Source organism: Saccoglossus kowalevskii, chromosome 1 (genome assembly GCF_978046115.1).
Source record: "Saccoglossus kowalevskii chromosome 1, keSacKowa6.1, whole genome shotgun sequence".
Lineage (NCBI taxonomy): Eukaryota > Metazoa > Hemichordata > Enteropneusta > Harrimaniidae > Saccoglossus > Saccoglossus kowalevskii.
This window is the reverse complement of record NC_140641.1, coordinates 26,526,965-26,540,674: the sequence shown is the minus strand read 5'-3', so window position 1 is coordinate 26,540,674 and position 13,710 is coordinate 26,526,965. Positions and strand designations below refer to the sequence as shown.

At 34.1% G+C, this 13,710-nt stretch overlaps 1 long non-coding RNA gene across 2 annotated transcripts; it reads right to left on the bottom strand.

The window, feature by feature from the left end:
* Positions 1-5,589: 5,589 nt before the first annotated feature.
* On the bottom strand, positions 5,590-8,125 carry LOC144351765 (uncharacterized). 2 transcript variants are annotated; one of them, XR_013420452.1, is made up of 2 exons: positions 8,078-8,125; positions 5,590-5,632 (listed from the first exon to the last, which is right to left on the bottom strand). It is a non-coding gene; the product is annotated as an uncharacterized LOC144351765 (long non-coding RNA). The 2 variants fall into 2 exon arrangements; XR_013420445.1 differs by lacking the exon at positions 8,078-8,125 and adding an exon at positions 6,478-6,528.
* Between the last annotated feature and the right edge of the window lie 5,585 nt (positions 8,126-13,710).

Below are 13,710 nucleotides of genomic sequence, written 5' to 3'. Positions count from 1 at the left end.
ACAGACACTTTATCTACTCGTTTGAAACTAGTATAATTTCGAACGGCTTCATGCCCACACTATTGGGACATGAATGTGTTCGCTACAAAAACACACAGTTAGGACATGTTTGGGACATATTTCGAGCTTGACTTAAACATTTTACGTAAACTTATCTGAAACATGTTTCAAACATATCAGAAATATAAACATGTTTCAGACACATTTCAAGCATAAGTACAATTAGTGGTCACTACGATTTGGATAACGTAATGTATGTTGACCGCCAGGAAACTGAGTTTTATAAACCCTGAAAATTCATCCTCAGCGATTGCTATGATGCCACAACCATCAACATCGAGATACTAGGAGGTTCCTGCTGGCGACGTTGCGGCGTTACTCAGCTCTAAATAAAGACTACCAACGCCAAATGAGCAACATTCAACCCAATACCAGCAAGCAACATCACAAAAAAAGTTGTATCGTGCATAGTCAAATCGTCAAATAGTCATCCCGTCAGTGGAGTATCGCAATTATACCCGAGTTATTTATTCGAAGAGTGACACAGATTAGACTTCTACACTGACACACGTTGCTAGGGCGTAACACTATCTTAGAACATAATAATGGGCATTGGGGTTCCCCGACCTAAATTACATTCCGGTTTGTTGCATGTTCTTTCTTTAATATGAAATAATAGAATGTAGAACATATGTAATAATAGAACTTTTATTGCCACGGGGACGGTGTGGGGTTCTGTAATAGTCAAGGTCGGACCAGATTAAACTTTTATATCTTTTGATGCTACCATATAGATAATTTTTGCTCAGTATTACATGATTTCCAAAACATGCAAAATATACCCATGTTTCGACATACCCCTCTTTGTGAACTATTGACGCGATATAAAAAAGACAGTGTCGACCTGTACTAATTCACCCCAGCAGCAGAGACATATATCTCAGTATTGGTAGAATAGATATACTATATTTTATCATATATGCACTACTTACCATAGTATGGTAAAACTAAGTCAGTATCCACAACCAGTAAATCACTATAATTTGTATCTCGTACGGCAGATCGTCGTAGTTTGTTGGTATTACAAACTGTGACACTTGGGAACATCAGTTCATCTGATGAAACAACGGCTATCTGCAATACAGACCGCAGCGATTGATTTTTTTAACAAATCAGACTTCAACTTGCGTGTGATATGATCACCATAGCATACTTTTCTCGCTTTATTTATCTTCGCTAATTAAGGTTATATAATTTCACTCAATATCCAAAGAAAAGTGATTTTGCTTTTGTTTGACAGTCTTGGTATCTATCTATTTATAAGTTGATAATATATTATAAACTTGAAATGCAACCATGGCATTAATAAAATAAATTTTCTGCATGCCCGGACATTCGAAAAAAAAATGCAAAAGGTTGAGCGACGTTCAATGAATGACGTCATAGCGTTTTACGAGTCTGGCAACTGTAGGAAAAGTACACAAAACCTCATAAATTCTGATCGTTCATGCTGTCAATCAATGAATTTCACATTGTTTTTTTGCTTTAAACATACATGGATTAAGCAATTCATTCAATAGTGCATTCAATGTTCAACATTGATATATGGATTGTAGTCACAAAGCCAGTTACAAGAAAACGGATCGGTAATTATTCATTCCTTCGCCATTCCTTCATTTCCACGCCACACAGCATAAAAAAACATTCATGTGTTGAATTCACCAATTATTCTATCTCTCTAGTTGATAGAATAAATACTTCCGCGCAATAGGAGTTCAGTATTTCAATATCTAAGACCAGGTTATTTTTTTTCTTATAGTAATAGAATTTTTTTCACGCTAACTCAGCATTTTTTTTCTGCTGGCCAAGTATTCACCCAAGGATATAAATATTTCACAACGCATAGGTCGTTCTAGACAATGATCGGCATATCAGTAGCAATACTAGTTGTGGCGTACACCACAATCAAAACTTGAATCGTGGTACTAAGAGGGCTGCAGCTGATCACCCGATAACAGTAATAAGCACCAGCAAGCCGATAAATGGTTATGCAGTTGAACAGTTATGCAATTCAAAGCTATAAGTGTATTAAAGGTAAGAGTAATAATCAGCAACATTACATAACCAAATCCATAAAACAGTACACGTATTCTACCATATTGTTCCATAAATATCCATCATTTCAAATGTAACATATTAAATCGACACAATCAACGTTTACGTTGCATTTCACATTTCATACTTACCTGAACATTAACATTATATTCAAAGTATTGATGCACCAATAAAGCCACTTGTATCAAAAGGGAGGCAGTCGCGGTGAGCATGATCGATGTCCAAGCCAAACGACCATAACTATTGTCGGCTGAAACTATATGGGAAACACCATGGGCTGTGGTGTTCAATCCAAATTCCTCAACTACATCTTTCACAGATTTGTCTTCGAAGTCTGACTTTCTCGGTGTGAGTGGACGCTTTCTTTCTTTTATGCTAATCGTCGTTAATGATTGTCTTGACATGTCCATTTTATCATTGTTATCAAACGGATCCATTATTTTCAAATACCTTCAGTGACGAAATTATTTTTAAATGCATCATTTTGAAGTAATTATTACATTCAATGAATTTAACACTATGGTTTAATTGTCTTTTTTTAACTCAATGATTCATTAACAATATTTTGATTCAAAATATTTTATATAACTCTAAGCACGCGAGAACACAACCTTAGAACTATATGATATATATCTCAGGCAATGGTTGACCCATCGATTTCAAATTAATAAACCCGCGATTTAATAAGTAGTTCAGTATGCAATCAACACTCGGTGTAGTGCATGACAATTATAGGGACAATTACATCAAATAAACAGTTTGCACTGACTCTCATTTTGGTAATTTTATGCATTTGATGTAATCTTATGCAATCGAATTCAATTTTCGCAATATGGTGAAAATTTTGTCACAGTATCAATATTTTTTTTACAGAGAATCATACACTTGGAGTTTTCTGTTTTAATGACATTATTTCCGTGTTATATTCGATTGTTTTAAGGTATAGATGCAGGTTCGTGGGCACTCGGAGTGAACTTTTTTTTTTTCTTTTTTTTTTGTTGTTGCTTTTTTTACCCAGACAGTCTTGGCTAGATAGTGTTGAAATTTCGGAACATTGTCAATGCTGGAACATGCCGTAAAATGGATTTTAAAATATAGGGAATCGAGGCACGCGTATGTGATTAAAAGTCCCGAAAGTTTGTTTACGTTGCTCTTTGATTGACAAGTCACTGTTGGTGTTATATGCAAATGACTTGCTGGCCTCAGTTACGGTGCGGCGATGTGTAACTTCCTGTCCGCCAGCCTGTTTAACTTACCTCAAACGCTACCAACTAGTCTTGCAAACTACAAAAAAAAAGACAAGACGTAGACGCTTCCAGCATGCAAGTGGAATACAAAAAACATACATTTTTAAATGATAAGTAAACTTTTTCACCCTTATCTCGCAACATGTCGACAATTTCTAGCCTGGCAGCTTCCAGTGGAGTACACGCATTTTTTTCTCCGAAGGCATTATAAAACTGACTAATTATACATTTGTCCTTTCGCTGTAACGATGACCGTGCTGATAGCATTTACAATAGTTGTCTCCATTTCGACTTTTTCTCACCGGCGTTTGAGCGATTGAGTACAAAAACTACGAATAGCCGTTGTGTAGCAAAATATTACGGCCCATTTCAACCTGGCCGTCTAACTTCGCACGGTCCATTTCACCGGAGATCGTGAAAAACTGCGTCATACCACGGTTATACAGAGTATTTGTTTTAAAGTTTGGGGAAAGGTAAATTTAAACTTAACCACGGTTACTAAAAAACCGTCACTCAACCCACCCAATTGGGGTCGCTATTTTTCTATAACTGTATGAATATCTCATCGGCTTTACGTAATCCTTTGTGCCCCTCCCTAAGTGGAAAAGATAACACGACGCCATGACAGTTTTCACGCAAGGTTTTGACTCCGCCGACGATTTAACGTCCGTTTCCCTGGTATTGTAAATATTTTTATTTTATTTTTTTTATCTGACGATCGAACATCAGCAAGCGTCGGTGTATGATGGATTTTGGCATGTCGTCGTGATGCAATAGCTATTTGTTTGGACGATTAACGTCACTTTCATAAAACGGCCAATATCTCCGTTCGTGTTTTTTGGTTGGTCAGAGAGATTGAAAATAAATTAGCTCCCACAGTTTTTGTCAGTTTGTCCTGACATTTTCACACTAATTTGACAACGTCTCTACGAACAAAAGGACGTCTGGGCTTATTTTTAAAGCTTTGCATTCTCGGACAATGACATTCAAAGTGTGAAATACTGACCGGGATTGACTATACGGCACACATCCTGCTTGACAACTTTGTAATATGAAATTAAAACATACTATATATACGCCTGGACGCCCATTTGTTAATAAACAACTGATAAACGTTGTGTGAAAGTTTCACTCAAAATAAACAAGAATTGTGCAAGCTATTTAGATTTGAACTTCCATGGTAAACTGAAAAACACAAGTGGAGATAATGACTAATTTGCATAACCATTCACTCAGTAAGAAGTTTGCCAATGTTTATAATTAAAATGGCTGTAACAGTTCCAAATTTAAACCTATTATCGTTTTGTAAAAAGTTAAATATAGTGCATAATATGGAGATCCCGTCATTACTTTTTTTTTCACCATGATTATTTATGTATAGCCCTGCTAAATCTTACTAAGCATTCACAAGAGAAAATGTTTGTACCAGTTTTTTATATTTTAAAATTGTCTTTTGAGTATGTTCCACTATTCATAATGCTATGAAATTTTAACAGTCTATAGCCAAGCCTCCCGTGTGCCCACGAACCTGCATCTATACCTTAATCACATCATGACGCCATGGAGCTGCACCTGATAAGCCAGTTATTTTGGGTAAAACATTCATTTCATGAATTATTTCAACTTAAATGAGTTACCCAAGGATTTCACGAATAATTACATCACATTTACATTTTTTTTAGTTTGATATACATGCAAGACAGGTTCATTACTTTCACCGACAATCAACAATTAGCCCGAAAATCGAACTTTTCACAATTGTGATTAGTATAACTTCCAATCTCATACAAATTATATACAGATTACAATTACATACGTTTACAATGTTTGTTGAGTCTACTCAGATATATGAATAAATACATATAGTTATAACAAGTGTGATTTCATTTATTGAAAGATGATGTTTAAAATAATAAAGTAATTGCCGTATTTTTGAAAAAAATCAAATGTAGTTATGAATGCATAGTAATTACGTAATTTACAGTTGTTGTATTGAGGCAATCAATTCTTCGTTTGTGTAGCATAAACACTTAATAGCATTGCGCTTTGTTAATGCCAATCATTTCAAGCGTTAAGCAGTTATATGTAAGTTATCTACAACACAAACTAACGGTTAAAGAAGGATGTGATATGTCAACATAGATTTTAGTGAAATGTGAAAATGATATGTATACGCGTACTTACTATGTTCACAGTAAATCAGAGTTAACTGTCCATAGTAGAAATGTTTTGTTTTTTTCTGCTTCAACAGATTATTATTCTCCCCTTACCTAAGTATGTGAATAAATATACATAATTATATAAGCATTTATTTATACAAGACTAAGCATTTACAGTGGGAATACGTTGACATATTGACATGATTAAAATACATATACAGTCTTTCATCATTTTGCGCTTGTTTCTGGTGATCTAAAAACTACATAGTTCTCGTGTTCATAGTTGAACAAAATAGAAGGCTGAACAGAACAATGTTGTACTTCTGGCGAGTTTGTGGGAAGTTTCCATGTACACGAGCACGCGTAATGTTGCACTTGTATATTGTCGAATACAGACAACGAATGTGTTTAAACACTTAAGTTCTCAATGTTGAATGGCAAATTACAGATATACGCTGTTCCGAACATTCGCGTCCGCCATTTACTATACAATGCAAAGTTGTAGCTGCGAATGAGTATTCAAATACAGAACTATGTCTATATTCAGGATGTCATTTAGCCTGCTCAAATATGAATTAATTTTGCATAGTTTATCTCCAACTCAACCCATTTTGAATATCAAATACAACAAATAAAAAAAAAATAAAAAAATAACCAATAACACACCCTATTCTGAACCACTGATTATAGAACTTCTCTAAATGTTACGAATTCACAACATTTATTATTAAGAGTACCCAAAAATGTAAGTAATTCTTACAAGTTCTAAGGCGATACGACAAAGTTAGCGACTCGAAATCCATAAAAGAATATCAACACTTTTACAATAAAACTATTTTGTTCGTCTACAAGAAACTTGTTTAGATGTGCCCGTTACAATGTCGATGATTGTCAAGTAGCATAACAAAACAAGAAAATCATTTTGTGTATGATATGCAGTAGATAGAAGTACTTACTAACTAAGCCACTGGATGGAAACACAAACGCCATGCAGTCCAGACTTAACACTAATAATTAAATCGTTGATGTGCGCGAAATAATTAAAGTTTGATGATGTATGACGACGGTCATAAACTTTTTATTGTATTAATTTCACTAATGACTATTTTATGGCCATTAATTAGATACGCGTTTTTATATTAAGTTCCCAACGGATTTGCAATTATTGGAACAGAAAAAAATGCATTAAAGTAGTGAACAAACTATTTAGTGTGCTATAGATGTCACAGTATACTGCGTAGGAAAACAAAAACTGTTCGAATTTTAACTTGATTGAAATGTTTACCAAGCTAACTACTGAGGATATCATACAACCATTTATTCAAATTGTCTGTTTTGAGCTTATAAACTCAAGAATATCATTCGACAGTTTATTAAAATTGACAATCCTTTTACAATCATTTTAACCGAGAAAATTATGCTTTGCTCAATATGCATGTACGCATTCTAGAGAAAAGCTACCTCCAACCAACATTTCTATACTCTTTCCGTGGAAGAATTGGATTCGACTACTGCTATGCTGCTGATATGGATGCAACATATCTGTAATCTGTCAAGTCATGGGTGTAATGAATTTAATATGATGAGACTCCTATACAAAGTCAACGAAGTCACAGTCATAGTCAACTATGTGAGAAGCCCTTTGGTATTCACCGTATACGTATTTTACTTACACTCTGTGACTGAGAAATTACACATTTGGATTGTCGAGAAATGGATAACAATACTCTTTACAATCTGGATAGTATATTGCTGGTATTTCAACTTACAGATTTGTTTTCAAGGCAGTTCAATCGAAACCTTTGACAAATAAAAATCGTCACGTTATGCATATGGCTTTTCCCATTAAAAGAATTGATAATATTATTATCAACAAGATACTTTAAGAAAATAACTTCAAAACTACCTTCTTATTTTAATAACCAGTCTGCTCCCATTCTGTCTCGTAAATATATATGTACAATCTTCTCTTATATATTCAACTATAAGGCATGACTTTAACATTGTTTGTGACTACTCTGCCTATTCAATTCGATTATGCCCCTGTTGGTCATTTTATTATTGGAGGGTATGAACACTATTCCACGTGATACTCCTCAAATGATAATAGCCAAGAATTTCAACGCACCATCTGGAGTCACAATTTTAAAATTGTTATGGTCGCAGTTCGAATATAATATATACAGTTGCTTGAACGATATGAGGTTGAGCTTGATACTTTGTCATTAAGTAACTGTCACGTGAGCTTTTATGTAACTTTATTGCGTCTACAACGGTCATTGGAGTGTCTAGGAAGGTGCATGTTGTAAAGTTCTTCGGTAATTGCATACCGGGTGCGGCAGTTAGGTGTATGTAAATATCTTGCACCCGCTATAACATTTATAGGGACATACGATAATATTGTGAGTACAAAATTGACGCGTTTATGAGACCTTTTAAAAAAAGATACTTAAACAGCATACATGAGAAAGTAATCGCATTAACCCTCTCACGTGCAAGACAAAACCAATAGCAATCAAATTTACTGTTAGATATGAACTAAATATAAGTACTTACTGGCCAGGACACTTGATGCAAGTAATAAAATCGCCCACACTTACAACTAAAACTAACAATGAAGTTGCTGATGTATGTTGAATACTCCAATAGTGATGATAGAAGGCGTATATCTAGCCGACCAGAACATCTTGGGATGATCATTTCACTAATTAGTGTGTTGTCATTGATTAATTAAATAAAAAAAAATCCTTCCCGATTCAATGAATACAAAAATTACCTCAGCGTTTCTGACCTTTTTCATCACATCTTCGAATGTAAGCAAATTAGAAATGTAAGTTTTCTGAACGGTTGAAATAAAAATTGTTTATCTTATCTTTACCATGGTGAGGCATTTTCTCAATAGTAGCGTCGATAAAAATATATTAGGGCTATAGTTCAGCGGTTCTAGGTACTAGATAATTACGTCACAATGAGGAAAGTATATTTTCCACAAATTAATTAGTAGTTGTAATATATGTAAGTCATGCTTGCATGGAACCACGCTTGACTGATACCGAGTTGTCGCCGTTGTTTGATGCACTGTGAAAGAAAGATGTGAGGCCTTAAGGAAGAGATGCAGTTTACCTGATAGGTATTTTAATTAGTTAATTAGGAAACCAAGATGACCTCCCTTGTCCACAAAACTATATATTTTCGGAAAGCTTATTGTATGAATTTTAAAGTTTTGATGGTATTTTATTTTTATGGACACTGTAGTTTGAAATATGCACAAAAATGTGCTTTTTTGGTCAAAAGTGATTTAAAAAAATTAGCTTCTAAACCATGCTTCTGTTTCCTGTCAAAATTGGTTTATGGGTACATCTGTTTACTAAAAAGAAAGCGCCGTCTTGAAAACTGTCTACCAGTTGTCAATTTTGTAGGGCAGCAGCTCAAATTTCACTATTTCAAGTTTATGCATAAAATAACACCCAGGCTAGTTGTCTGAACGATTGGTGTACAACTATTCAACTAAAAACAATGCCCCGACGGCGTTTTGAAGATAAACACATTGTCAATCATTTGTGAAAATTTCAAAACAAAAGGTCAAAGCGTTTTAAGTTCTGGAATGTGCACTAACAAGAAGCTGAGATAATTGCTAATTTGCATAACAATTCACTCAGTAAGAAGTTTGCTAATGCTCATAATTAAAATGGCTGTTACAGTATCAAATTTAAATGTATTATCGTTTTGTAAAAAGTTAAATACAGTGCATAATATGGAGCTCCCCTCATTTCTTTTTCTTACCATGTTTTCTTTATCATTTATGTATAGCCTTGCTAAATCTTGCTAAGCATTGAAAAGAGATAATTTTGCACCTGTTATCTATATTTTAAAATCGTTTTTTGAGTATGTTTCACTATTCACAATTCTACAAAATTTCAACAGTCTATAGCCAAGACGTTTTGGATAATAAAAAGCAAAAAAAAAAATTCACTCCAAAGTGCCCACGAACCTGCAACTCTACCTTAAACACACATTAATTTAAAACTAGACTAGTAATTATCTCATTTGAGAATGATAGATGACTTGATGATAGAAAATAAAAACATTTCGATATCTTTTTTTGCACTAAACATGTTACCATTTTATAGTATGTTTGTTTTAGTATGTTTATGTCGTATAAACGTGAGTTTCCACAGTATCAACAATTATAAATGTGTACATCATGTATTACAGAACAGCGGTGTTCAAAATAATCGATGCGTTTCATTGTATAACATTCATCTCGTGTTGTGTCCACGAGGGAGATTGTAACTGAGTAGGTCGTTCTGACCTTGATTATACTATGCTATATTTGTATGCAGGAATATATTCTGAATGTAGTTTGTGACGTCAGAGATTTGAATTGCACATGTCCATCTAAGCATTGCAAATGTACATTCACTACACTCTATTTCAAGTTGTCTTTCCATGACACTGTAATTTTAACCCAACTACCTAATTATTATAATAATATCAGTATATATTTTCACATTGTGTGATGGATAGTGTTTAATATAATTATTTATTGCCTTTGACCTATGTTCAGCATCTTTGTTGTCACAAAAGTGTGTAGGTTGGTTGTGAAAATTCACACATGCGCAGTGATGTTTGTGTGTAACGATTGACTTCTCAGGCAATCACTCACGGGTAGAAGTGTCATAGCTTGTACTCACATTCCTGCTATAACTAAAATTTCTAATAAATGTTGGGAAGTGTTACATATGAAAATATCTGCTTACAACTGGTTTTTAATCCGTGTCGAAAATGTGCACAGAATGCACGGTTTCGACACGGCTTATCATCCACCTCAAGTGTCAAATCCATGAAATAAACAGCCAATGTAAATAGAGTAGTCTAGGTGTAAAAATGGATTATGTACTTGGAAACCAACTTCTGCATAGGTATGTCTCTAAACCCATGATTTTTGGTTGATTTAGTCATCTTTTTTAAACTGAGAAGCCCTCAAAACCTAATATTACATGTGAGAACGAAAAAAATCTGTTGAGATTTCACATTTTCCCCGAAAAAGGGATGCTGGCTGTTTCCTCTCTGGAATCCCTCCCCGTGTATACTAGTACTACGAACTCCTACCATGTCCCCATTTGGTGACGCATGTCAAGCCATAAACGGGCAACAGTACACAGCCCAATCTCCTGCCTCTATTGCATTTATATAAACCGCATATCGCTTAATTTCTGACCGAAAAACGACCATATTTTGATTCCTTTCTTTTCTCACTTGCTTATTAAAAACACTGACCGCTTGTCCAAACACTAATCACTGGCACATGAGTTGTCAAAATGGTTGTTTTAATGCTAAAGTTTGAGGATTCAACGAGTATTAACCATTATTCAATTCCGAAAGACACTTCCAATCCACCAAACTACTGAAGTATGTCTGGAACATTTTTCAAGTAACAAAAAACGTGATTTCAATATTGATGTTAGTTGTACAAATATTTCACAATTTGAATATGTTACAATACTTAATGAAAATAATTTTGTACAAATCATAGATGTTCCGACCTAAATAACTAGTACTACATTCACAACAATAGACTATTGTCTCAATTTTTTCTGAATATTTCATCGACGGAGGAGCTATTGAAACTGTTTGTACTATTCAGGGATCTACATCATGTTTATAACAGACAGTCGGTTAGATATAAATTTGACTTCTCACGGTTTCATTCAGATGCGTTTGAAGCGGACAAATATTTATAATTTATTGGATCCGAATTTGGCATATACCAAACATCTATCTAAGAAAATGATTTATTCTGCATCAAAATCATCACTAAAACCATTGTTAACTTAGGGGCTTTTTATTTCAATTAAAACAAAACACGAACTTCTATCAAAAACTAAGCGACATAGTCCCAGTTCACCAATTCACATTCAATACAAAATTTATCGTAATATTTTGTCAAAATTGTTAAAAATTGCTAAGAAATCTTACTTTTGCGGCAAGCTGGCAAATGTTATTGGAAATAGCAATAAAACATGGCAGGTATAAACGAACTGCGGAATAATCAGTAGACAAACACATTCATTCTTTTTTTAAATTAGATCCTAATAAAGCAGTTGGCTATGACAATATTTTTCCTAAACTTATCAAGCAAGCTGCTGAGCAAATTACTGAACCACTGGCTCATAATTTTAACTGTTCTGTGTACACGGGTATATTCCATAATAAATTAAAAATAGCCCGGGTTTCTCCATTATTTAAAAAAGGTTGTGCATTTGAAGTTAGTAATTATAGGCCTATATCAGTATTATCTATTATTAGCAAATTGTTTGAATCTTTAGTAAATAAACAGATGTGTGCTTTTCTAGAAAAATTCCAAATTCTTGTTTCACAGACCAAATTAGCTTTAGCTGACCTTACTGCTAAGATTTCAAAACAAATAGATGACGGTTTTATCACATTTGGTATTTTTCTAGACCATAGAAAGGCTTTTGACACCATTAACCATAGCATTTTATTGTCTAAATTACATAATTATGGTATAAGAGGGTCTACTTTGAGCTGGTTTGAATTTTATTTAGAGGACCGTCAGCAATATGTTAATTTAAATAATTGTAATTCTGATTATGAGGTCATTTCTTGTGAGGACCCACAAGGGTCCATCCTTGGACCACTTTTGTTTTTAATTTATATCAATGATATTGTAAAATCACAAAACATTTTTCAGTTTAGACTTTTCGCTGACGACACAAATCTGTTTCACTCTGTTGAGATGTCTATATATATTGGCCTACTTAATTCAGAATTGAATAAGGTTTGCACATGGTGCAAGACAAATAAATTAACCATAATATTGATAAAACTAATTTTATGGTTTTCAAAACAGCTCAAAAGAAGACAGATCACTTACACATGGAGACCTCACATTAATAATATTGTTAAAAAAATAGTAAAATGATTGGACTCATTTCATATATGCGTCACTACCTATCCAAATCACCTATATTATTACTATATAATTCACTCATTCTTCCACACATAAGCTATTGTATTGAAATATGGGGCAACACTTTCAGTACCATTATAGACCCAATTTTAATATCACAGACAAAGTTTATTCGCTCAGCCACTTTTTCAAATCCCCGTGCAAGTAGCTCACCACTCTTTAAAAGACTGGGCATTCTTGATGTGCATAAATTATGCATGTTCCAAACGTGCATGTTTATTTATAACCTGAAGGGCGATCGTTATGCTCGTTCTCTGGGTCATTATGCCTCTTCAATCTCTCACTCTTAAAATTCTAAAAGTAAAACTAAGCTCAACTAAAACAGTTTAACATATTCATTAGTAAAACATTAACTTCAAGAAATCGCTTCAAGCTTATCCTAAACAATTTCTTGAACAATTGAACATCAATTTTATTGTTATTTTTCTATTACTCAATTTACAGTATTGTTGTTTCACTACTACCAGCATATTTCATATATTTTTTCTCGATATGTATTATGTACTCTTAAACAATACAATATTATGATTGATAAATTCACTGTCATTCTCAGTGAATATGATTAGGGCTAGAGACTTGATTAGTTCTACTAGAACTACCTCTCTTGCCCACGCAAGATAGTTATGTATATCTCTATTTCGAATTCGTTTTTGTACTTGTGTAATGTATTATATCTGGTGAAATGAAATTTTATTTTATTGTATTGTATCGTTCGCGAATGCAACTTGAACTATGACCTCTTGTTACGTGTATGTTCCACAACAAGCTGATAGAGCGGACTGTGTTCCGTTTGAATTCAGGGCTGCTACCTCGTTTCAACAATATGATTATCAAGAATTTTACGTGATACAGGCAGGCTCCTTAGGACAGAGAGGGAAGAAACGAGACAAATATTGATGTTTTCCAAAAAACAAGATGCCACGGCCATGTACTAAAATGCGAGCGAGCAGACGGACGACATTTCTGAGTTTGCGCGGTCGAAATATAAGGGGAAATTATTCAACATGCCGTTGCAAAAGCGAGTGAAAAAAATTATCGAAAAGCAGAAGCGAGCAGGAGGTTGGTTGAAATTAATGTTGTACTTCATTGAATATTGACACCCTTCGTACTTTTTAAATGAGCCAAAACAATTAAAAATTTTATGCTGCTTAAACGATGATCGGTCGAAACAGACTGGGTTTGACGGCTATTGTCT